We start from the raw sequence: 25591 nt of genomic DNA on the forward strand, positions 1-25591 counted from the left end.
ACCTCATCAGTAGTAGTAGTCCACCATGTAAATATAGTAGTCCGAGCACTTTTGCGATAGATAGATCGACTGTATGCCCTTGTTTGATTGATTGAAGTGAATTGTTTGCTTTTTCCTCATGTGCATATGGGTAGTGTTTTCTCTTTAGACCCCCTCTATTCTTATATCTCATCTTTTCTAAACCCTCAGATGCCTCCCAGACGTGACCCCGGATTTGCCTTTCCACCGGAGCTCACCCAGTTGATCCAGCAGCAGAACACATTGATGCAGTTGCTAGTCCAGAATCAGAATCATGGGAACAACAACAACAACCCACCACCACCACCACCTGTTGACCACTTAGCCCGTTTTCTTAGGCTGAATCCGCCGGTGTTTTCCAGTAGCACCGAGCCGGTAGTAGCAGATGATTGGCTTCGCAAGACAGCTAGGGAGTTGACCACAGCAGGATGCACAGATGCGGAGAAGGTGAAGTTTGCCGCACATCAGTTAGAAGGACCCGCAGCATCATGGTGGGAGAATTTCACCGCCACTTTCCCTATCGACACTGTCACATGGGACCAGTTTCAGCAGGCTTTTCGTACTACCCATGTTTCAGCAGGAGCTATGGCCATGAAGAAGCGTGAGTTTCGCAACTTGCGCCAAGGAGGACGGACAGTTGGCCAGTATGTGGAGGAATTTAGTAAGCTAGCACGTTATGCCCCAGATGACGTCGCTACGGATGCAGCTAAGCAGGAGAAGTTTCTGGAAGGACTCAATGATGAGCTGTGCATGCAGTTGATGGTAGCAACTTTCAACAACTACCAGGAGTTGGTAGATCGTGCTCTTATGATTGAAGGGAAGCAGCAGCAAATTGAGAATCGCAAGAGGAAGTATGGACAAGGGAAGTACAACTCAGGAGCTCAGCAGAAGCCACATTTTACCCCTAGACCGGGAGGACATTTTCAGCATACCCATGGAGGAGGTAGCTCGCACAATCACAATGGCACCAAGAATGATAATGGCAATGGAGGAAGCAACGGCTAGAAGCGCACCAACCCATCAACCCCAGCCAAGAAGGACTTAAGCCAAGTCACTTGCTTTAAGTGTTCGAAGACCGGACATTATGCCAATGAATGTCCTGAATTACAAAATGGAAATAGCAATGGAAGTTCCGGGAAGAAGCCAAACCCTTTTAACAGGGGACAAGTGAACCACGTTAGCGTGGAGGAGGTCGAAGCTCAGCCCGATGCAGTAATAGGTAAGTTTTGGTTAAGTCATTTACTGCACTCGTTCTTTTTGATACTAGCGCATCGCATTCATACATCTCAAGGGGATTTGTGGATAAGTATAACCTACCAACCCAAGCCCTTAGGTCACCCATGTTAGTAACCTCGCCCGGAGCAGAGTATGTGGCTAGTCTATGGTGTGATCGGTTACCATTAAGGATTGGTAACTATGTTTTTCCCTCAGACCTAATAGTATTGGAATCCCAAGGATTGGATGTGATATTAGGCATGGATTGGTTATCAAAGTATGAAGGGAATATTGAGTGTACCAGCAAGTCAATTTTGCTTACCACACCAGAAGGGAGAAGGATCAAGTATGTATCCCGGCATGTGCCAAAGAGGACTCAAGTAAATTGCCTAATAGGAGTTGTGCAGGAGAAAGTACCAGTGGTAAGGGATTTTCCTGATGTATTTCCAGCGGAGTTGCCAGGTATGCCACCGGATAGAGATATTGAGTTTTTGATTGAGCTATTGCCAGGCACAGGGCCAATATCAAAGAGACCATATAGGATGCCAGCAAAGGATTGGTGGAAATTAAGAAGCAGATTAAGGAGTTACTGGATAAGGGATATATTCGCCCAAGTTCTTCACCTTGGGGATCGCCAGTACTTCTAGTGGAGAAGAAGGATGGATCGTTAAGGATGGTTGTTGATTATCGAGGATTGAATGAAGTAACGATCAAGAACAAGTACCCGCTACCAATGATCAACGATCTGTTTCATCGATTGCATGGAGCTAAGGTATTTTCCAAGATTGATCTGCGATCAGGATACCACCAGTTGAAGATTCGAGAACAGGATATTCCGAAGACAGCTTTTACCACCAGGTATGGGCTGTATGAGTATACCGTTATGTCATTTGGTCTAACTAACGCACCTGCCTATTTTATGAACATGATGAACAAAATGTTTATGGAGTTTTTGGATAAGTTTGTTGTAGTATTCATTGATGATATCCTGGTTTACTCGAAGAATGAAGAGGAGCATAAGGAGCATTTGCGTTTGGTACTTGGAAAGCTCAGAGAACATCAATTATATGCCAAGTTCAGCAAATGTGAGTTTTGGTTGAAGGAAGTAGGATTCCTCGGACACGTTATATCTGGAGAAGGTATAGCAGTTGATCCCACTAAAGTTGATACCGTGACCAAGTGGGAAGCCCCAACAACAGTTGGAGAGATCCGGAGTTTTCTTGGACTCACAGGATACTACCAGAGATTTATTGAGAATTTCTCAAAGATTGCGAAGCCTATGACGGAGTTGTTAAAGAAGGATACCAAGTTCATATGGACAGAGGAGTGTGAGGCTAGTTTCCAGGAGTTGAAGAAACGCTTAGTTACCTCACGAGTGCTGATTTTGCCGGACCAGACTGTAGGATCGAAAGTATGTCTAGAGGGGGGGTGATTAGAATACTTGACCAAATAAAAACTTAACCTTTTCCCAATTTTAGTTCTTGGCAGATTTTATCTATTGTAGGACAAGTCAAGCAATCATCACACAATTCAAGCAAGCATGCAAAGAGTATATTGGCAGCGGAAAGTAAAGCATGCAACTTGCAAGAATGTAAAGGGAATGGTTTGGAGAATTCAAACGCAATTGGAGACACGGATGTTTTTCCCGTGGTTCGGATAGGTGGTGCTATCCTACATCCACGTTGATGGAGACTTCAACCCACGAAGGGTAACGGTTGCGCGAGTCCACGAAGGGCTCCACCCACGAAGGGTAATGGTTGCGCGAGTCCATGGAGGGCTCCACCCACGAAGGGTCCACGAAGAAGCAACCACCCACGAAGGGTCCACGAAGAAGCAACCTTGTCTATCCCACCATGGCCATCGCCCACGAAGGACTTGCCTCACTAGCGGTAGATCTTCACGAAGTAGGCGATCTCCTTGCCCTTACAAACTCCTTGGTTCAACTCCACAATCTTGTCGGAGGCTCCCAAGTAACACCTAGCCAATCTAGGAGACACCACTCTCCAAGAAGTAACAAATGGTGTGTTGATGATGAACTCCTTGCTCTTGTGCTTCAAATGATAGTCTCCCCAACACTCAACTCTCTCTCATAGGATTTGGATTTTGTGGAAAGAAGATTTGAGTGGAAAGCAACTTGGGAAGGCTAGAGATCAAGATTCATATGGTAGGAATGGAATATCTTGGTCTCAACACATGAGTAGGTGGTTCTCTCTCGGAACATATGAGTTGGAATTGTGTATGTGTTCTGATGGCTCTCTCCATGAATGAAGAGGAGGTGGAGGGGTATATATAGCCTCCACACAAAATCCAACCGTTACACACAGTTTTCCAATCTCGGTGGGACCGAATCAACAAACTTGGTCGGACCGAAAAGGTAAACCTAGTGACCGTTAGAGATTTTCGGTGGGACTGACATGCAACTCGGTAGGACCGATATGGTTAGGGTTTGGGCATAACGTAATCTCGGCGAGACCGATTACACAAACTCGGTGAGACCGAGTTTGGTAATAAGCTAACCAGAGAGTTGGTCAGGTAAACTCGGTGGGACCGATTTGCTCTTTTGGTGAGACCGAAAAGTTACAAAAAGGAAACAAAGAGTTTACACTGCAATCTCGGTGGGACCGATTCGCTCTTTCGGTGAGACCGAAAAGTTACGAAAGGGAAACAGAGAGTTTGCAATCCCATCTCGGTGAGACCGAGATCCCTATCGGTAGAACCGAATTGCTAGGGTTTGGCAGTGGCTTATGACAAGTGAAACTCGGTGGCGCCGGATAGAAAGAATCGGTAGTACCGAGTTTGGCTTAGGGTTTAGGTCATATGTGGATAAGGGAAAGTAGTTGAGGGTTTTGGAGCATATCACTAAGCACATGAAGCAAGAGGCTCATTAAGCAACACCTCATCCCTCCTTGATAGTATTGGCTTTTCCTAAAGACTCAATGTGATCTTGGATCACTAAAATATAAAATGAAGAGTCTTGAGCTTTTGAGCTTGAGCCAATCCTTTGTCCTTAGCATTTTGAGGGTTCCACTTGCACATCCATGCCATGCCAATCATTGAGCTTTTCTGAAATAGTCATCTTGGAATAGCATTAGCTCAATGAGCTATATGTTGTTATGAATTACCAAAACCACCTAGGGATAGTTGCACTTTCAATCTCCCCCTTTTTGGTAATTGATGACAACATATAGATCAAAGCTTCGACAAATGATAATAAGCATGAAATATATCGTCGCTTTGAGAAGTATGTGACAAGTAAGAGCTCCCCCTAAATTTGTGCATATTGAAAATTTGCTTTGGACTGCAAATGCACAAAGAGTTAGAGTCATGGGTTACTCTTCCATGTCACATACATCTTGGTGGAGCGCTTAAAATGATAAGAATGAAATACATGCACTCGTCACCAAGAATAGTGAATGATCACATAAGATAGATAAGATGATAATATTAAGCAAACATTTAGTGTAGCTTATGATCAAACACATGATCATCAATGTCTCACGAGCAAAGACATAGTATCTCACACAAAAGCAAACAAAGTTCGAAAAACCACAAAATAAAACAAGAGAGAATAAAAGCAACACTCTCTCTCGAAGCCTATGATCTATACATTTTCTCCCCCTTTGGCAACAAGTTACCAAAAAGTTCCTAGAAAATGCATAGTGCTAAGTCGACACTCAGGCTTGATCTTCAGGTGGTGGTGGAGTCCGGAGCACTCCAAGGACGAAGCCTTCTGTAGACGTGGTCGGAGTCGAGGCTGAAGTGGACGCTCGAGCTGGTGGAACTGAGGCTGTAGCTGGTGCAGACGTGGTGGCTCTGGGGTCAGCAACTGGCACTGCAGACGACCTCGGACCTCGTGGCACTCTGGCAACGGCATTAGTTGTAGTCTTGCCTCTCCTCTCCTGCATGTCATCCTGGAGCTACTCCACTGCAGTCTGAATCTCTGTCACTTTGACATACAAGTCATAGAACTTTTGTTCCATGATCCTCTCTAAGCTTGCCTGGTTCTGAGTTAGGGTAGCTAGTCCTTGCTCAATCCACAGGGTGGATGCAATCAAGTAACCAAGCTGCTCTTGTTTGGTTTTCAGGAAATATTCAGATGCCTCCTCTTGAGTAGGCATCTTGGCAGCTTTCTCCTTCCTCGCCTTCTCCTTCTTGGCTCAATGGGAGTGGGCTTCTCAGTTGAAGCTCTGGCCTTTGACATAGGCTGCCTGCCTGCTGGCCTTTTGATCTTCATCCCTGGTTTTATGCCCTGTGCTGGCTCAACTCTCATGGAAGTTGCTTCCTCTTCTGCCACATAATCCTCATCTTCTGAGTCTGAGGTTCTCTTCTTTCTTTGTCTTGTGGCAGCTTTAGGCAGGTTGCTAGGGGTGCTCCTGCTGCCATCATCTGAGGAACTTGAGGGACTAGTGCCCTCACTCATCTGCACTTGCTGCTCTAACAAGTTCTGGCTATCACTTTGGTCTGACATGATGCAAACTCTGACTGCTGACCCTGTGAATAGGTTATAGATGAGATAGAGTGGATAAGAATCACAAAATGTAGAGATTTTTGCAAAAGAATAATTCAAAAACTTAGTTTTAGTTTCCCACTGAAAAGCATCTCGGATCTACCGATTTCTAAACTCGGTGATACCGAACCAGTTTTGGCACCTAAACTAGTGAACTCGGTCAGACCGAGTCACAGTTCGATGGCACCGAGACTGCTAGGGTTTCACAGAGTTCCAAAATCGGTCTCACCGATAAGTAATTCTCGGTCAGACCGAGTCTCACTTGTGCAATGGCATAAGCCAAATCGGTGGGACTGAGTTTTTCAACTCGGTGGGTCCGAGATGGTTTCGGCGGAAACCTAACCCTAAAATTTTCGAATTAAACCTAATCTACGAGTTCATTGACTGGATAGAAGTTTAACAAATGTGGCAAGAATCATGATGATCACAATGTGCTAAGAATCGGATTGGGGAATAGCACAAAGATCGAGTCCATACCCTAGTTCGGCGGAGACTCGCTACGGCGGCAACGGCGGGGTTGAATTTCCGTTGACGGCGATGGAGACCAGCGACTAGAGGCGGCTAGCGGCGAGGAGATGATCCGGAGACCAAGTTGGCAGAGCAGGCTATCACGCGGGCGAAGGGGTTCGGAGAAATTTCCAAATTTTTGCCCGTGACTATATATAGCCCGACCCTGTCGGTGTGACCGAGTGGAACAACTCGGTGGCACCGAGATGCAAAACTGTATACAGTTGTTGCAACTCGGTGTGACCGAATGGTTCAAATCGGTTGCACCGAGATCGAAAACCTAGATCAACTTAATGATCTCGGTAGGACCGAAAGTGGGGTATCGGTCAGACCGAGAATCATAAAGAGGTTTTGGAAGTTTAAGTCTATGACGAATCGGGGACTCTGAGCGCTCCTCACACAGAGTGGTTCGAATCTGACTTGATCAAATTTTGTGATGTAGCATGAATAGAGTTTGAGACGAGAAAAGCATAGATAGCTAGAGGAGGTTCTTAGGCATTCTTGTCCATCCACTTGGCAAAAGGAAATAAAACCAAACAATCAAAACAACAAGTGGATGTCCTCGAATGAATAAAATATGCAACCAGCATGCTCACACAATAAGATGGCAAATGAAATATGTGACAAGGCATGCACAACCAATTCTAGCATCTATCAAGCAATTTGCGATGACAAGGTCATCTATATATGAGTATATTGACTTAGGAGTCAAGTGAGAACACTTGATCATAGGTCATACTCACCGTTTAAGCTCAAGTGGGGTTACCACTTTTACATAAAGCATTGTTGTGTTCACATCTTTAGAGTTGCTTTAGCTCAAGTCTTAGAGTAAAGCTCCCCCTAGATGTGATATCCCCCCTTAGAGGGATGAACTAACCTTGGGTTTTGTCAATGACGACTTCATGTAGATGTTGAAGATGTGGGTTCTCAATGTTGATGTAGATCACTTGGAGCTATCCATTTGAGTGAATTGCACTTTCAATACCTACATGGGTTAGTCCCACAAGGACCAAACAAGGATATCCATAGACATAGAGTGATGCACACACAAGATGATGTCCATGAAAACTTTTAGGTTACCTTGTCCCTTGTCTTACCAACAAGAGGGTTTGTGACTCCTTGAACTAGTGCAATATGTGGAAGTTGATTGCACTTGTTCTTGCCAAAATGATAAGAGTGAAGTATGTTGGCGGAGTCACCCTCAAGAACTCTCTAGTTCTTCTTCTTTTGGATCCACACCATCTTGATGGGAATCCTTGGAGTTTTAGTCGTACTTGATGAAGTGGAACTTGAAGTAGTCTTGGGAATCCACTTGACTAAGGTCTTAGGAGCTTCTTCAAATGCATCAATTTCCTCTTGAAGCTTGTCCTTGCCTTTTTGCTTGTAGTCTTGTGGTGGAAGATCATCTTGACCTTGTGTCCCCTTGAAAGAAGTATCATACTTCTCTTGTTGAGGAACAAACTTTGTCTTGGGGTATTGATCTTCTTCCCACTCAACTCCATTGGCATTGAATTTTCGTTCAAAACCAACACCTTGATTCTTCCGGTGCGTTCCTTGCTTGCGCACAATTTCCTCGAATTGCTTACTCTCGGCAAGGCTTTTGTACACTCCTTTCTCTATAATTCCCTTCAATAATCTATTTTCTTGCTCAAGTGTAACTTGGCTAAGAGAATCATTAGTGGAATCAAGAGAACTACTAGAAGCAACAATATTGGATTTAGCATGATCATTGTTACTGCTAGAGGAAGAATCTTTCTTGTTCTTGTTACTAGACTTGACTTGAGGCATGTAAGTGGATAAGAGTAAACGCTTGGCAATGTAAGAATAACTTTTCTTGCGGAGATCATCATTGATTGCTTTTAAGAACTCATGCTCTTGCTCAAGATTGAGCTTTTCAAAGCATAATTTCTCATGAGCTCTTAAAAGTTCTCGATGATCTTCGAAGATAGTTTCATGAGCTAACTTAAGAGTTTTTAGTTCTTTAGTTAGAGCCTCAATCTTCTCCTTATCATTGTCATTCGTTTTATCTTGCTTAGCATGATTAATTGACGTTTCATCATAGTATTCATCACTAGAGTTGTCAACAAGCAAATCATCACCTAACAAGTCATCTTCATCACTATTGAAATCAACATACTCGGGGTGTGTTACCTTAGGACCTATGTCCATGAAGCATCTTCCAAGTCCTTCATTTGGTGAGTCAAATATGTCGTAGGAGTTGGTTGACACAAGTGCTAGACCGGAAACACCTTCATCTTCAGTATCTTCGGAGTCGGAGTGATAACTTCTCTCGGAGTGGCTATCGGAGTCGGAGCCGGATACCCATTCACCAACATGAGCTTGATGTCTTCGTTTTGTGTAGCTCCTTGATGATTTTTCCTACCTTTCCGAATCCTTGCTTCTCCGTGAGTATCTTCGTTCATAACGATCATCTCTACTCCTTCTCTCTCTTGGTGGTGATTCTTTGCTTCTTCTTTTTGGAGAATCTTCTCTTCTCTTGTAGGGAGCCGTACACTCATTGGAATAGTGTCCGGGTCTTCCACAACTGTAGCAGTTTCGCTCTCGACTAGAAGATCTTTTGTCATTGTAGGACCTTGACTTGAAGCTTCTATTTTTGCTTCTACTCTTGTAGAACTTGTTGAAGTTCTTCACCATTAAGCTCAATTCTTCATTGAAGTTTTGTTTCTCACTTGATGATGTAGGGGCTTCACATGAGGGTTTGTAGGCACCACTTGATTTGTTGTGAAGTTCCTCTTTATCCTTAAGTGACATCTCATGAGCAACTATTCTTCCAATCACCTCCGTTGGCTTGAGATCTTTGTAATTGGGCATCATTTGGATCAATGTGCACACGGTATCATATTTTCCATCAAAGGCTCTTAGAATCTTCTTGATGATGAATCTATCGGTCATATCTTCACTTCCTAGGCCGGAAATCTCATTTGTGATGAGAGCAAGCCTAGAGTACATTTCAGCGACACCTTCACTATCCTTCATTTTGAACTTGTCAAGTTGACTTTGAAGCACATCCAACTTGGATTCCTTGACGGAGTCGGTACCTTCGTGCATATCAATCAAAGTGTCCCAAATTTCCTTTGCATTCTCAAGACGACTGATTTTGTTGAATTCTTCGGGGCATAATCCGTTGAAGAGAATATCACAAGCCTAAGCATTGTATTGCAACATATTCAACTCATCTGTGGTAGCTTCACAGTTTGGTTCTTTCCCATCAAAGAAGTCACCTTGCAAACCAACACACACAATAGCCCAAACGGCGGGGTTATGTCCAAGAATATGCATTTTCATTTTATGCTTCCAACTAGCAAAATTAGTACCATCAAAGTAAGGACCTCTACGGTGATAATTTCCCTCGCTAGACGCCATACTCTCCTAGGTTGTGAAAGCAAGGCTATGACCACCAAAAGCTATGGAGATCAAAGCAAATGGAGACCAAAGCTCTGATACCACTTGTAGGATCGAAAGTATGTCTAGAGGGGGGTGATTAGACTACTTGACCAAATAAAAACTTAACCTTTTCCCAATTTTAGTTCTTGGCAGATTTTAGCTATTGTAGGACAAGTCAAGCAATCATCACACAATTCAAGCAAGCATGAAAAGAGTATATTGGCAGCGGAAAGTAAAGCATGCAACTTGCAAGAATGTAAAGGGAAGGGTTTGGAGAATTCAAACGCAATTGGAGACATGGATGTTTTTCCAGTGGTTCGGATAGGTGGTGCTATCCTACATCCATGTTGATGGAGACTTCAACCCATGAAGGGTAACGGTTGCGCGAGTCCACAGAGGGCTCCACCCACGAAGGGTAATGGTTGCGCGAGTCCATGGAGGGATCCACCCACGAAGGGTCCACGAAGAAGCAACCACCCACGAAGGGTCCACGAAGAAGCAACCTTGTCTATCCCACCATGGCCATCTCCCACGAAGGACTTGCCTCACTAGCGGTAGATCTTCACGAAGTAGGCGATCTCCTTGCCCTTACAAACTCCTTGGTTCAACTCCACAATCTTGTCGGAGGCTCCCAAGTAACACCTAGCCAATCTAGGAGACACCACTCTCCAAGAAGTAACAAATGGTGTGTTGATGATGAACTCCTTGCTCTTGTGCTTCAAATGATAGTCTCCCCAACACTCAACTCTCTCTCATAGGATTTGGATTTTGTGGAAAGAAGATTTGAATGGAAAGCAACTTGGGGAAGGCTAGAGATCAAGATTCATATGGTAGGAATGGAATATCTTGGTCTCAACACATGAGTAGGTGGTTCTCTCTTAGAACATATGAGTTGGAATTGTGTATGTTTTCTGATGGCTCTCTCCACGAATGAAGAGGAGGTGGAGGGGTATATATAGCCTCCACACAAAATCCAACCGTTACACACAGTTTTCCAATCTCGGTGGGACCGAATCAACAAACTCGGTCGGACCGAAAAGGTAAACCTAGTGACCGTTAGAGATTTTCGGTGGGACTGACATGCAACTCGGTAGGACCGATATGGTTAGGGTTTGGGCATAACGTAATCTCGGCGAGACCGATTACACAAACTCGGTGAGACCGAGTTTGGTATAAGCTAACTAGAGAGTTGGTCAGGTAAACTCGGTGGGACCGATTTGCTCTTTTGGTGAGACTGAAAAGTTACAAAAAGGAAACAAAGAGTTTACACTGCAATCTCGGTGGGACCGATTCGCTCTTTCAGTGAGACCGAAAATTTACAAAAGGGAAACAGAGAGTTTGCAATCCCATCTTGGTGAGACCGAGATCCCTATCGGTAGAACCGAATTGCTAGGGTTTGGCAGTGGCTTATGACAAGTGAAACTCGGTGGCGTCGGATAGAAAGAATCGGTAGGACCGAGTTTGGCTTAGGGTTTAGGTCATATGTGGATATGGGAAGTAGTTGAGGGTTTTGGAGCATATCACTAAGCACATGAAGCAAGAGGCTCATTAAGCAACACCTCATCCCTCCTTGATAGTATTGGCTTTTCCTAAAGACTCAATGTGATCTTGGATCACTAAAATATAAAATGAAGAGTCTTGAGCTTTTGAGCTTGAGCCAATCCTTTGTCCTTAGCATTTTGAGGGTTCCACTTTCACATCCATGCCATGCCAATCATTGAGCTTTCCTGAAATAGTCATCTTGGAATAGCATTAGCTCAATGAGCTATATGTTGTTATGAATTACCAAAACCACCTAGGGATAGTTGCACTTTCACAGACCAAGGATTATGAGGTGTACTGCGACGCTTCACGTCGAGGACTTGGAGCAGTGCTTACGCAGGAAGGGAGAGTTGTTTCATATGCCTCAAGACAACTGAAGCCTCATGAGTTGAATTATGCCACGCATGATTTGGAGTTAGCAGCCGTAGTGCATGCATTGAAGACATGGAGACATTTCCTCATTGGAAATCATTGTGAGGTGTACACGGATCATAAGAGTTTGAAGTATATTTTCACACAGAAGGAGTTAAATCTCAGACAAAGGAGATGGTTGGAGCTTATCAAGGATTATGATATGAAATTGCATTATCATCCTGGAAAGGCTAATGTAGTAGCAGACGCATTAAGCCGCAAGAGCCATGTCAATACGTTAATGACGGGAGAAATACCAAGGGAGTTAGCTGAAAATCTTCATGAACTATGTTTGGAAATAGTTCCGAGAGGCTATGTAGCAACATCGGAGATTCAGTCAACTTTGATGGATAGAATCAGAGAAGCTCAGAAAGCTGACAAAGAGATTGCCGCTATAAAGGAGAAACTGAGCAAAGGAAAAGCTAAAGGATTTCGTGAGGATGAGCACGACATCCTATGGTTTGAAGACCGTGTTTATGTGCCCAAGAACCCGGAGATCAGGAAGTTGATTTTGCAAGAGGCACACGACTCACCATATTCAATTCACCCAGGAAATACCAAGATGTATTTGGATTTGAAGGATATTTTCTGGTGGACCAGAATGAAGAAGGATATTGCGGAGTATGTAGCAGTTTGTGATGTATGTCAGAGAGTAAAGGCAGAGCATCAAAAGCCAGCAGGATTGTTACAACCATTGCCGATACCCGAATGGAAGTGGGATAAGCTAGGCATGGATTTTATCACGGGATTACCCAGGACTCGTTCAGGCTATGACTCGATTTGGATTGTAGTCGATTGATTGACGAAAGTAGCTCATTTCATCCCGATAAAGACCACTTACACTAGTGCTAAGTTGGCAAAGATATACATAACCAGGATCGTATGTCTGCATGGAGTTCCGAGGAGTATCGTATCAGATAGAGGAACCCAGTTTACCTCAAAGTTCTGGAAGCAGTTGCACGAAACTTTGGGAACCAGGTTAGAATTCAGTACAGCTTTTCATCCACAGACAGATGGACAAACCAAGAGAGACAATCAGATTTTGGAGGATATGCTGAGAGCTTGTGCACTAGATTACGGATCTAGTTGGGACGATAATTTGCCATATGCAGAGTTCTCTTACAACAACAGTTACCAAACCAGTTTAAAGATGGCCCCTTTCGAAGCTTTGTACGGAAGGAGGTGCGGGACACCGTTGTCGTGGGACGAAGTTGGAGACCGCCAGTTGTTTGGACCTGACTTGATTAAAGAGTCTGAACAGAAGGTGAAGTTGATATGCGATAGGCTCAAGGTAGCCCAGTCCAGACAGAAGAGTTGTGCGGATTCTAAACGCAAGGAGACAGTTTAAGAAGTTGGGGATAAAGCTTATCTTCGAGTATCTCCACTTCGAGGAACAAAGAGTTTTGGAGTTAAAGGGAAGTTAGCACCACGATTTGTAGGACCATATCGAGTTTTGGAGCGTATGGGAGAACTGGCCTACAAGTTGGAATTGCCTGAAGGATTGTCAGGAGTTCATGATGTGTTCCATGTTTCTTAGTTAAAGAAATGTCACGCGGAGATGGCTGACATACCGTTGAGAGACACAGTGCCTTTGGAAACTATTCAGTTGGATAACGATTTGACCTACGAGGAGAAACCAGTCAAGATTCTCGAGTTTGCAAATCAATTTACTCGCAGCAAGGTTATCAAGTTTTGCAAAGTTTAGTGGAGCCACCACACGGAGGATGAAGCCACCTGGGAGCGAGAGGAAGATTTGCTCAAAGACCACCCTCACCTATTTTCTAGCCAACCCGAATCTCGAGGGCGAGATTCATCTTAAGGGGGGTAGGTTTGTAACATCCCAAATTTTCAATTTGGAATGTTATACATTAGAGCATCATGCATATCATATTTTATTTTGCATTTTGGTTGATCCTAGAAATTCTACGCAACTCAATGACCCACGGAGAGAGTTGGGGATTTCGTTATTTTCATACTTGAGTTTTCTCAAATTTTGAGAATAGGATCATTTGATTTTATTTATTTTATCATCAATTATTTCCATTACAAAATATGAGAGAGGGGATAAAATGACTTTCCCAAAATAAAGAAATATTGAGCATTTAATAAAAAAATCAAATAAGATTTTATTTCGGAGTTTTTCGGTGTTTTATTTGAATTTAGGAAAAATGTGAGTTTTTCAAAATTGCATTTAGGGCCCAAATAAATGTTCACCTTGTGCGGCTTGATTTTAGAAGCCCGTGAAAATTTATTTTGGAATTTTTGGAGTCCGTTTAGTATTTCTTTTTATTTTTCTTCCGAGCAGAATAATTAAAAAAAACGAACCGACTTCGGGCCGTATCCGAGCGGGACACCGCCCGGGGGCAGCCTTTAAATAGCGCCGCCCTGGCCCATCAGCCCCGCCTCGATCCGCGCGTGCCGCCGGAGCCGCCGCCACCGCCGATGACTATCCCGCTGCCCGAGGTTCGTCGCGCCTCGATTTCCGTGCCGAAAAAAAGAGAAAAATATATATTCGGCGTTCGTCGTTTTTTTCTTTTTTTCGGATTAAATCCGCGATTTTTCTGATTGCGATTCCTGATCCGATTTTCGTTTTAGTTTAACTTTTCGCTCGTTTATCGGAATCAGGCGATTCAAGCGCCTAGAGTTTCGTCTCGAAACCCTCTATCTGTTTAACCAACTTAAACAAGATTTTGCTACTGTAAAATTTTCCCTAGATCCAGATTACTAGAACGAAGTTGTTTTCTTTCGCTGTTTGGTTTTTGTTGCTTTGTTCGATTTGATTTTTTTTGCCAACCGGAGTTCTTAAGTTGAACTTTCTGGTTAGATCTCTTATTTGAGTTTTACCTGTGCATTAGATGAGTACTTATTGTATGCTTGTTTGTTTGTCTGCGATAGAATACCCGGAGTGCGCCGCTTGTTACTTTGAATCGTTAGGTTTCGCGGATCATCAGCAAGGCAAGTAACACTTTGATCATACCTTTTCTACTACCCAGTTTTATTGCATTAGATCAATCCTCACACATTGCATGATTAGGATCTAATTAAATTGTGGGATGGGAAATAGATGAGGTAGTACCTACTACCTGTTATTACCAAACCTTTGGGAGTTACTTCTACGTTTGCTTATTATGCCATGATATGCTAGTAGACGTGGATTGGGTGAGTGAAATCCATGACAGATGTGAGATTGTTAATTAATGGTTTATCTAAGGTAGCAACTTAAACACACATCTGGGTGGATTGAGGCACCTTGGTATTCCAGGACTTTCCTATTTTCTTTTGGACCGCCACCCAGGCTCAAAGGGATCATGAGACTATTCATACTAGAAACTTCCGTGTGTAGCCACAAGCTATTATGGGCTCTAGCATAGTTGACTAAGTCGTGCGAACTCTTACAGTGGTAGACTAGCAGATGTAGGGGATGTAGGTGGTACGGTCTACCCGATCGTAAGGTGCTAGCGCTTCTGAAAGACTATGTCTTGGTCATCCGTCTTCTCAAACACCATGTAGTGCGAGAAACCAAACGGAGGCGATCGAGTCTTGTGGGGAAAAGTGCGCAAACCTCTGCAGAGTGTAATAAACTAATCATGATTAGTCGTGTCCCCGGTTATGGACATCTTGAGTATCTAGTACCTGGATTTTCATGTGAATCTCAACATGTTACTCTAAATTAATTTTGTTGGGTTTTGCTTAATGATGATGCTTAATTGGGATTGAGAATGCTGTCAACCATTCTCAATGTTTAACAACCACCATGATAGTAATTAAATTTTATTCCTTTGAAGTAGGGAAAAATTGGCTTTACGCAAAACTATAACCATAGAGCTTTCCACCAGCCAAATATGCATATAGTATAGCTGTTTCATTCCATTACTCTCTATGTGTTACATTGCCAGCATATTCCATGTGCTAACCTGTTTTCGGGCTGCAACGTTAATGTTGCAGACTTTTCAGACGATGATTAAGGAGTTTTTAGGTCGTGGTCCTATACTCAGTGATGCCGTTGGAGTTGATGGACTCACTTATCTTCCAAGCCTTCCGCTGTTATCGTTATTAGATGGCCTTAAGCCATATTTATTGTAATAAGTTCTCTTTTGAGACACTCGATGTAATAAGTGTGTGATTGCTACTCTGCTATAAATCCTCCGAGTACTGTGTGGTGTCAGCATTACTGATCCAGGGATGACACCGGAGCACAGAGATCAGACTGTTTGAGGTCTGGTCGCTACATGTAGCATGAATAGAGTTTGAGACGAGAAAAGCATAGATAGCTAGAGGAGGTTCTTAGGCATTCTTGTCCATACATTTGGCAAAAGAAAAAAAACCAAACAATCAAAGCAACAAATGGATGTACTCGAATGAGTAAAATATGCAACCAACATGCTCACACAATAATATGGCAAATGAAATATGTGACAAAGCATGCACAATCACTCTAGCATCTATCAAGCAATTTGCGATGACTAGGTCATCTATATATGAGTATATTGATCGAGTCAAATGAGAACATTTGATCGTAGGTCATACTCATCGTTTAAGCACAAGTGGGGTTGCCACTTTTACATAAAGCATTGTTTTTTCACACCATTAGAGTTGCTTTAGCTCAATTGATTAGAGTAAAGCTCCCCCTAGATGTGATATCCCCCTAAGAGGGATGAACTAACCTTGGGTTTTGTCGATGATGACTTCGTGTAGGTGTTGAAGATCTAAATGCTCAATTTTGATGTAGATCATTTGGAGAAATCCATTAGAGTGAGTTGCACTTTCAATACCTACACGGGTTAGTCCCACAAGGAACAAACAAGGATATCCATAGACATAGAGTGATGTTCACATAGGATGATGTCCATGAAAGAATTAGGTTACCTTGTCCCTTGTGTTACCAACAAGAGGGTTTCTGACTCCTTGAACTAGTGCAAGATGTGGAAGTTGTTTGCATTTGTCCTCGCCAAAATGATATGAGTGAAGTATGTTGGCGGAGTCACCCTCAAGAACTCTCTAGTTCTTTTTCTTCGGGATCCGCACCATCTTGATGGGAATCCTTGGAGTTGTAGTCATACTTGATGAAGTAGAACTTGATGTAGTCTTGGGAACCCACTTGACCAAGGCTTTGGGAGCTTCCTCAAATGCATCAATCTCCTCTTGAAGCTTGTCCTTCCCTTGTTGCTTGTGGTCTTGTGGTGGAAGATCATCTTGAGCTTGTGTTCCTTGGAAAGAAGTAGGATCATACTTCTCTTATTGAGGAACAAATTTCGTCTTGGGGTATTGATCTTCTTCCCACTCAACTCCATTGGCATTGAACTTTCGTTCAAAACCAACACCTTGATTCTTCCGGTGTCTTCCTTGCTTGCGTACAATTTCCTCAAATTGCTTACTTCTGGCAAGGCTCTTGTAAACACCTTTCTCTATAATTCCCTTTAACAAGCTATTTTCTTGCTTAAGTGTAACTTGGCTAAGAGAAGCATTAGTGGAATCAAGAGAACTACTAGAAGCAACATCATTGGGTTTATCATGATTATTGTTACTACTAGAAGAAGAATCTTTCTTACTCTTGTTGCTAGATTTAACTTGTGGCATGCTAGTAGACAAGAGTAAACGCTTGGCAATGTAAGAAGAACTTTTCTTGCGAAGATCATCATCGATCGCTTTTAAGAACCCATGCTCTTGCTCAAGGTTGAGCGTTTCGAAGCGTAACGTCTCATGAGTCTTTAAAAGCTCTCGATGATTTTGGAAGGTAGTTTCATGAGCTAACTTAAGAGAGTTTAGTTCTTTAGTTAGACGCTCAATCTACTTCTTATCATCGTCATTCATTTTATCTTGATTAGCATGATTAATAGCAAGTTCATCATAGTTGTCATCACTAGAATTGTCAACAAGTAAATCATCATCACCTAGCAAGTCATCTTCATCACTATTGAAATCAACATACTCGGGGTGTGATACCTTTGGGACTTTAGCCATGAAGCATCTTCCAATTCCTTCATTTGGTGACTCAAACATGTCGTAGGAGTTGGTTGACACAAGTGCTAGGCCGGCAACACCTTCATCTTGAGTATATTCAGAGTCGGAGTGATAACTTCTCTCAGAGTGATCGTCGGAGTCGGAGTCGGATACCCATTCACCAACACGAGCTTGATGTCTTCGTTTTGTATAGCCCCTTGATGATTTGTCCTTCCTTTCTGAATCCTTGCTTATCCGTGATGTTCTTCGTTCATAACGGTCATGTCTACTCCTTCTCACTCTTGGTGGTGAATCTTCTCTTCTACTTCTTCTTTTGGGAGAATCTTCTCTTCTTTTGTAGGGAGCCGTACACTCAACGGAGTAGTGTACGGGTCTTCCACAATTGTAGCAATTACGTTCACGACTTGAAGATCTTTTGTGATTGTAGGACCTTGACTTGAACTTCTTTCCTTGCTTCTATTCTTGTAGAACTTGTTGAAGTTCTTCACCATTAGGCTCAATTCTTCATTGAAGGTTTGTTTCTCACTTGATGATGTGGGAGCATCACATGAGGCTTTGTACGCACCACTTGACTTGTTGTGAAGCTCTTCCTTATCCTTGAGTGACATCTCATGAGCAACAATTCTTCCAATGACTTCCATTGGCTTGAGATCTTTGTAATTGGGCATCATTTGGATTAATGTGCACACGGTATCATATTTACCATCCAAGGCTCTTAGGATCTTCTTGATGATGAATCTATCGGTCATCTCTTCACTTCCTAAGCCGGCAATCTCATTTGTGATGAGAGCAAGCCTAGAGTACATTTCAGCGACACCTTCACCATCCTTCATTTTGAACTTGTCAAGTTGACTTTGAAGCACATCCAATTTGGATTCCTTGACGGAGTCGGTACCTTCGTGCATATCAATCAAAGTATTCCAAATTTCCTTTGTATTCCCAAGACATCTGATTTTGTTGAATTCTTCGGGGCACAATCCGTTGAAGAGAATATCACAAGCTTGAGCATTGTATTGCAGAATCTTCAACTCTTCCGCACTAGCTTCATGGTTCAGTTCTCTCCCATCAAATAATTCACCTTGCAAGCCAATACACACAATAGCCCAAATGGCGGGGTTATGTCCAAGAATATGCATTTTCATCTTATGCTTCCAACTAGAAAAATTTGTACCATCAAAGTAAGGACCTCTATGGTGGTAATTTCCCTCGCTAGACGCCATACTCTCCTAGGTTGTGAAACCAAGGCTATGATCACCAAAAGCTATGGAAATCAAGGCAAATGGAGACCAAAGCTCTGATACCACTTGTAGGATTGAAAGTATGTCTAGAGGGGGATGATTAAACTAATTGACCAAATAAAAATCTGGCCTTTTCCCAATTTTAAGTCTTGGCAGATTTTAGCAACTTAGCACTAGTAAAGTAAAAAACCTACAGATGCAAGTCTAAGAGTATAGCAGCGGAATGTAAAACATTGCACATGAAGGTAAAGGGAGGAGTTTGGAGGGAGCAAACGCAATGTACACATGGAGATTTTTGGCGTGGTTCTGATAGGTGGTGCTACCGTACATCAACGCTGATGGAGACTTCAACCCACGAAGGGTGACGGTTGCGCGAGTCCATGGAGGGCTCCACCCACGAAGGGTCCACGAAGAAGCAACCTTGTCTATCCCACCATGGTCATAGCCCACGAAGGACTTGCCTTACTAGGGTAGATCTTCACGAAGTAGGCGATCTCCTTGCCTGTACAAACTCATTGGTTCAACTCCACAATCTTGACGGAGGCTCCCAAGTGACACCTAACCAATCTAGGAGACACCACTCTCCAAAAGGTAATAGATGGTGTGTTGATGATGAACTCCTTGCTCTTGTGCTTCAAATGATAGTCTCGCCAGCACTTAACTCTCTCTCATAGGATTGGATTTGGTGGAAAGATGATTTGAGTGGAAAGCAACTTGGGGAAGGCTAGAGATCAAGATTTATGTGGTTGGAATGGAATATCTTGACCTCAACACAAGTGTAGGCGGTTCTCTCTCAGAAAATGTATGATGGAAGTGTACGCATGTTCTGATGGCTCTCTCCATGAATGAAGAGTGGGTGGAGGGGTATATATAGCCTCCACACAAAATCTTTACACACAATTTACTAAACTCGGTGGGACTGATTCAGAAAACTCGGTCAGACCGATGCAGTTCAAAATGTGAACGTTAGGATTTTCAGTGGGACCGATATGATCAACTCGATGGGACCGATTTCATTAGCGTTAGGTCATAACCTAATCTCGGTGAGACTGATTACACAAACTCGGTGGGACCGATTTTGGTAATAAGCAAACAGAGAGTTGGTTAGGCAAACTCAGTGGCACCGATTCGCTCATCTCGGTTGGACCGAAACGTTACGAATGGGAAACAGAGAGTTTGCATTGCGAACTTGGTGGGACCGATCGCTCATCTCGGTTAGACCAAAACGTTACGAAGGGAAACAGAGAGTTTGCAACCCCATCTTGGTGAGACCGAGATCCCTATCGGTGGGACCGAAGTGACTAGGGTTTTGTGGTAGTGGCTATGTCAGCTGAACTCGGTGGCGCCGGATGGAAAGTTTCGGTGGGGCCGAGTTTTACTTTTGGTTTGGGACATATGTGGATATGAGAAAGTGCTTGAGGATTTTGGAGCATATCTTTAAGCATTTTGAGCAAGTAACCCATTAAGCAACACCTCATCCCCTTTTAATAGTATTGGCTTTTCCTATGGACTCAATGTGATCTTGGATCACTAAAAGGTAAAATGTAGAGTCTTGAGCTTTAGAGCTTGAGCCAATCTTTTGTCCTTAGCATTTTGAGGGGTCCACATTTCTAATCCATGCCTGCCAATCATTAAGCTTTCCTGAAATATTTATATTGAAATAGTATTAGCTCAAAGAGCTATATGTTGTTAGGAATTACCAAAACCACCTAGGCATAGTTGCCCTTTCAGCATGTCGTGGTCTGCGCGTGTTAAACAACAAAATCTAGGCCATGGAACCCCTCAAAAAAGGCCATGGACCTGGTGGGCCTGGACTGTCAGCCTCTTGATGAACAGTCGTCTCCCGATTCCTCTCGTTTGTTTGACCATGTCGGGAACGACAGACGGCGACGCCGTGACGGGAGCACCAAGGTGGAGGACGACGTCGAGAACTCAGACCGAAATGAACTGGAGCCAGGGAAGACGCAAGCGGAGGGTAGTATGAGGGTTGACGTGTTCGGGTGCAGGGTGGGCCGGTGGAGCTGCCGCCGCCGGAGAATGTGTGGGAGTAGAGGGATGGCCTTGCCAGCGCCATAGGCTAGGATGGGTCATCGAGGCGTGCCGGCAGCACCACCAGCCGCTGTAGGAAGAGGACAAAAGATTGAACAAAATAAAGAAATACAAATGGATAGGTGGTTGTTCCCAGATATTTGTGTATGAGACCTGTTGGGTCCACTTGAGAAGGGGAATATGTTGGGAGGAAGGAGATTCAAAGCATGGCAGCCCAGTGAACTAGTTACATACATAAGCAAATAGCCACTAATAAAAATCAAACAAGTTAATGGGTTCTTAGACAAAATATTTCGAACAAAACAGATAATTGCGACAAATAGGCTAATGTATGAAACACTTAGATGATAAAGGTGCTTAAACAGATAATTACAACAAACATTTCATCTTCTTTCATGTTGGCATAGCAGGGGTCGATGATGGTCACGGCGAGGTCAAGCACAGAGTGCTTCTCCTACCCATTGCCGACTTGTATTGCTTCTGGATGTCGACAAGCTTGTTGCACCAGATGGCTAAATCGTCGCGTTCTTCCTTCTCTCCACCGTAGCGAAGGTGCAGTCAGCGCTGCCGATGAAACAGACAAATGCTCCATAACCTCTGATGGCCCTATAGCAGCGGTAGACGAGAACCTCGTCCTGCATGCATACCTGGGCGATGGCGATCTGCTGGTGCCTGTCAGGAGATGAATGGATGGGCACAAGGCCTAGTCCTGCGACCTTGTGCTTTCTCCTCCTATAAGTACTGCTTGAACTAGGCGTGGCAGAGCTTCACTGAGTCCGGATTGTTGTTGTACCTCACATTCAACTTGGTGCTACCATGGGTCTCACCGGCGAACTCAAAGGTGAACTCATTGCTGAAGTCCCTATTCAGCAGGCTCACACCTCGGATCGCCATTAGAGTCTCTTCAAGTGAACGAGTGGGTAGGCGGCGGCAACCGTTCATTTTTCAGCTCTTGGGGACCTGCATTCAATAGTAAACTGAGTGTGTACATGCGACAATAGTTACTATCCCTCCCTCGCCTATTGCACACCCGACAGAAGATGCACCCTTAGTGCATTCAAACTCCTCCATTCAGAAACCTATTTCGGCCACACGTCGGTTCATGAGCGGGTCTGTATTGGTACTATAATAACAAGTGTTAGTGGTCACTTTACCTAAAATTAATTAGCTTTAATTAAAATTTATTCTTAAATCAAGCAAAGCATTGGCTCGCTCTATCAGTGCCACAGGATCAATATGCACATCAATTAGAATTATTATTCTTAGGATGCACATGATCAACACATTTGCCGCACTTTCACACAGACAATACTACCAGGTTTGAATAGCTTGTTATGGTTGTTGTCCTCTGCATCATCATGCCGTGTTTCCCAGCTTGCAAGATTCAGAAGCAACCCATTGGAGCCTTTGGATAAAGTGAATCTCGGGATTAAATCCATCTTGGCTAGCCATGTCATACAACCCAAGAACTTGGCGGTTGCTCTTGACCATCACAACATCTGTAGTTGAGTATTCCTATTTGCACAGATAAGAAAGAGCATGATTACTATAATAGTGGCACTAGTTGAAGCAAACTTTATTTCCAAAACGAGAAAAGATTGCGATAGAATAGCTTTATTTAAAAAATGCAACGTTAGCATAGTATAACAAAGCACAATCATGTTGATAAAGGATAGTACTAACCTTTATGAGATGACTTTGGGAGATCAAGTTATTCTTCATGTCCCCGTATCTCGCCATGAAGGCTATTCGTTGACATCCATTAACACCTCAGTGTGGCAGTAGAAGGAGGAGCGTCGACTCATTTCCATCACTTTTTTGTGCAGTTCAACTAAAATTATGGCGCCGGCCCATTAGAGAGGGGGCCCACGCCACCTCAATGGTAGGCATGATGGACTCAACTTGTTCAGTGCACATGGACTTGATTCTCTCGGATAGGTCTTCTGCAAGTTATCTACATTGTAAATGAAATGGTAGCTAAGACAATAGCTCTATTTTGAATGTATTACTATTTCATTTTATCAGTGGCAGTAGTAGTGCCAAAACAGTAGCACAAGATCACTAGCTGGATGCAGAGTCAAAATCAACCAAAAAGGAACACGCCTGGTCATGGGACCATAACCGAGAGAGGGGCCCCTACGCCGCCATGACTTGATGTGGTCAACCTGCAGATCCACTCGAAGATTCAATTCATGCGACTTTTTCTGCAGTTCACCTGAAATGAAGCAAAGATTGCATCATTCAGCTAGCACGAAGTAGTTGCTCTCACGAGCTAGCAGGTTCTTCTTTAGTAGTTGCACTAAAATTGAGCAACATTAAGGTTGGTTGTCCTGCTCATGCAATGTGCAACTATAATTTGCTTATCCTTGTGTGCAGTTCCACTAAAATAAAGTGCCATTGTGGTGACAGTGATGACTCATCTTGCAAAGGTTAATAAAAGGCTGCACGAGATTACCAGCAGATTTGACGGAGATTTTGGGAACTCCAATCACCATTTTGTGCAGTTCCACCAAAATTGAGAAACGTTGCCCACGTGACATTTTAGTTAACTGCACAAGACACTCATTGCAAAAAAGTGTTTTGTGCAGTTCACCAAAAGGTCATAATATCAACAAGGTGAAATGGATATCCCTATCCACGCAAAAAGATAGAAAGAAAACAATTAGTGGTCAATAACAAGATAGGAAACATACATGAAATGAAAATAAGCATCTTGATTATGTTCATGGAAATCACGCAAGGACAGTAGAAATTTTAAAACGACAACATTTATTCATGTTACCGGAAGCATTACGATCAACAATGACATTCGTCAAATAATGGATTACTTTAATGGTGGCATTGCTTGTTTACCAGATACAATAGTTCAGTAGTAGCTAAAGAGTTGGTTTAAGGGCATGGCACCGTGGGGACACCAAGACACTCAGCAACGTAAATAAGCAACTTACTTATCATACTGGAAAAAAATAGCATGAGTACCATTTGTAACACAGTTTAATTGCATCATATAACTCGAGGCATTAGATTAACAATAACATTGTTTAGACATGTCCTTAGGGTAACAATGATTGCTTCATTTTTACATGCGACCTTACATTAACAACATCAAAAAGTTGGTATACGGACATGGAACAGTGGATGCATCAGCACAATGTACTTACGAGGATGCATAAAGTGGTGATGCCGAGTTTGTTCATACGCTGTGAGGGCATCAAATCTAATCCTGGAGACATTTTACTATGTGAGGTCAGCAAATCTAATCCTGGGCATACTCTGTTGACTTGTCCACCAGCCGCCACTTTCTATCCTTTTTTCAACCAATAATAGATCTGTTCCTTATCCAGTTTGTACTGCCTTTTCTCTTTATTTCCCTTTTCAACCAAGAGACCGGTTGGGTATCCAGTCTCTACTACTTCCCCCCTGCTATTTCCTCTCCAAATCAAGTCCTAGATTCATGCCACAACTTTCCCCCTTAGCTGTTTGAACCAAGTCCTAGATTCGACTGCATGAAGTAGCTTTATGTCTAACAACACTAAAAATTTAGGTGGCTTTGGAAGAGCTGATGGAAGTAGAAAAAGATCCACATGCAGCCTCGTGGGGTGCTGGGGCAGTAGAGCAAGGCCGCTTTTGAAGGAACTTATACCTGAGGGTCGTCAAGATGTGGCAAGGAGGGCGGCGGGAGGTCGGATCTGGCCACAATACGACAGGGAGGAAGAAGGGGTCTGAGGACCTCCGGAGCTGGTGTTGTGTCGAAGAGAAGGTCACGGGCAAAGGATCGGGACCCACCGGCAGCTGTGGGTTTCCTCCCTCCTCGCCGATGATCGCGTGAATGATGTACCTAGTCCCCTACACACCCCGGCCGAAGGGATCTGGCCGGATCTGTGACCAGCAGTGAGCAGAGAGAGAGAGAGAGTCGCTACTGCTATCTTGTTTAGATCTAGAGAGGATGAGAGAATGAAGAGAGCAACTCTAGTAAAGCCAACACTTAGGCTCCTGCCTATATATATAGTGGAGTGATTATCCTTTTCTCTCCACGATAAGCATTTCAATTTGTGTACATGGCATTAAAGAAAAGAAACTCTATATTTAACGTGACTAACTGCACGTCGCACTTTGTACTGTACTGTACTACTCCTATGTCGGGGATATACCCTGCGGTATGACCCGGCCGGAGTTATAACCCGGCTGGGACCTGGTAAACCGGCATCTGTTAAGTCAGATGATAACCCGACAGGTGTTAAGTCAGATGATAACCCGACATATGTTAAGTCAGATCATAAATCGACAGGAAGTCATAACCCGGCAGACAATCATAAACCGGCAGACCATCATAAACCGGCAGACAGTCATAACCCGGTAGACATTCATAACCCGGTTGACAGCCATAACCCGACAGGCAGAGTCGCTTGGGTTTGTGAGCCCGAGACGTTATGAAGCCCAAGACGTTAAGAAGCCCATGAAGAGAAGTCAGAATAGTTTAAGTCTTGATCCGAGTTGGACTCTACATGTAACCTGCCCCTTCAACATATATAAGGAGGGACAGGGTACCCCAAAGGGGGGAGAAAAGAATCTTAAGGGTGAGGCATAACTGGGAGAGCCGGTTTACGGCGATTCCCTCATGATGATAATGAGAGCTAGCTAGAAACAACAAGTAGGGTTGTTATCGGATGATGTTTCCCGGGGCCCGAAGCTGTCTAAATCATTGTCTTGTGTTGCGTCTCTCGATTCCGCTCAACCC

Source organism: Triticum dicoccoides, chromosome 1A, assembly GCF_002162155.2.
Source record: "Triticum dicoccoides isolate Atlit2015 ecotype Zavitan chromosome 1A, WEW_v2.0, whole genome shotgun sequence".
Classification (NCBI taxonomy): Eukaryota; Viridiplantae; Streptophyta; class Magnoliopsida; order Poales; family Poaceae; genus Triticum; species Triticum dicoccoides.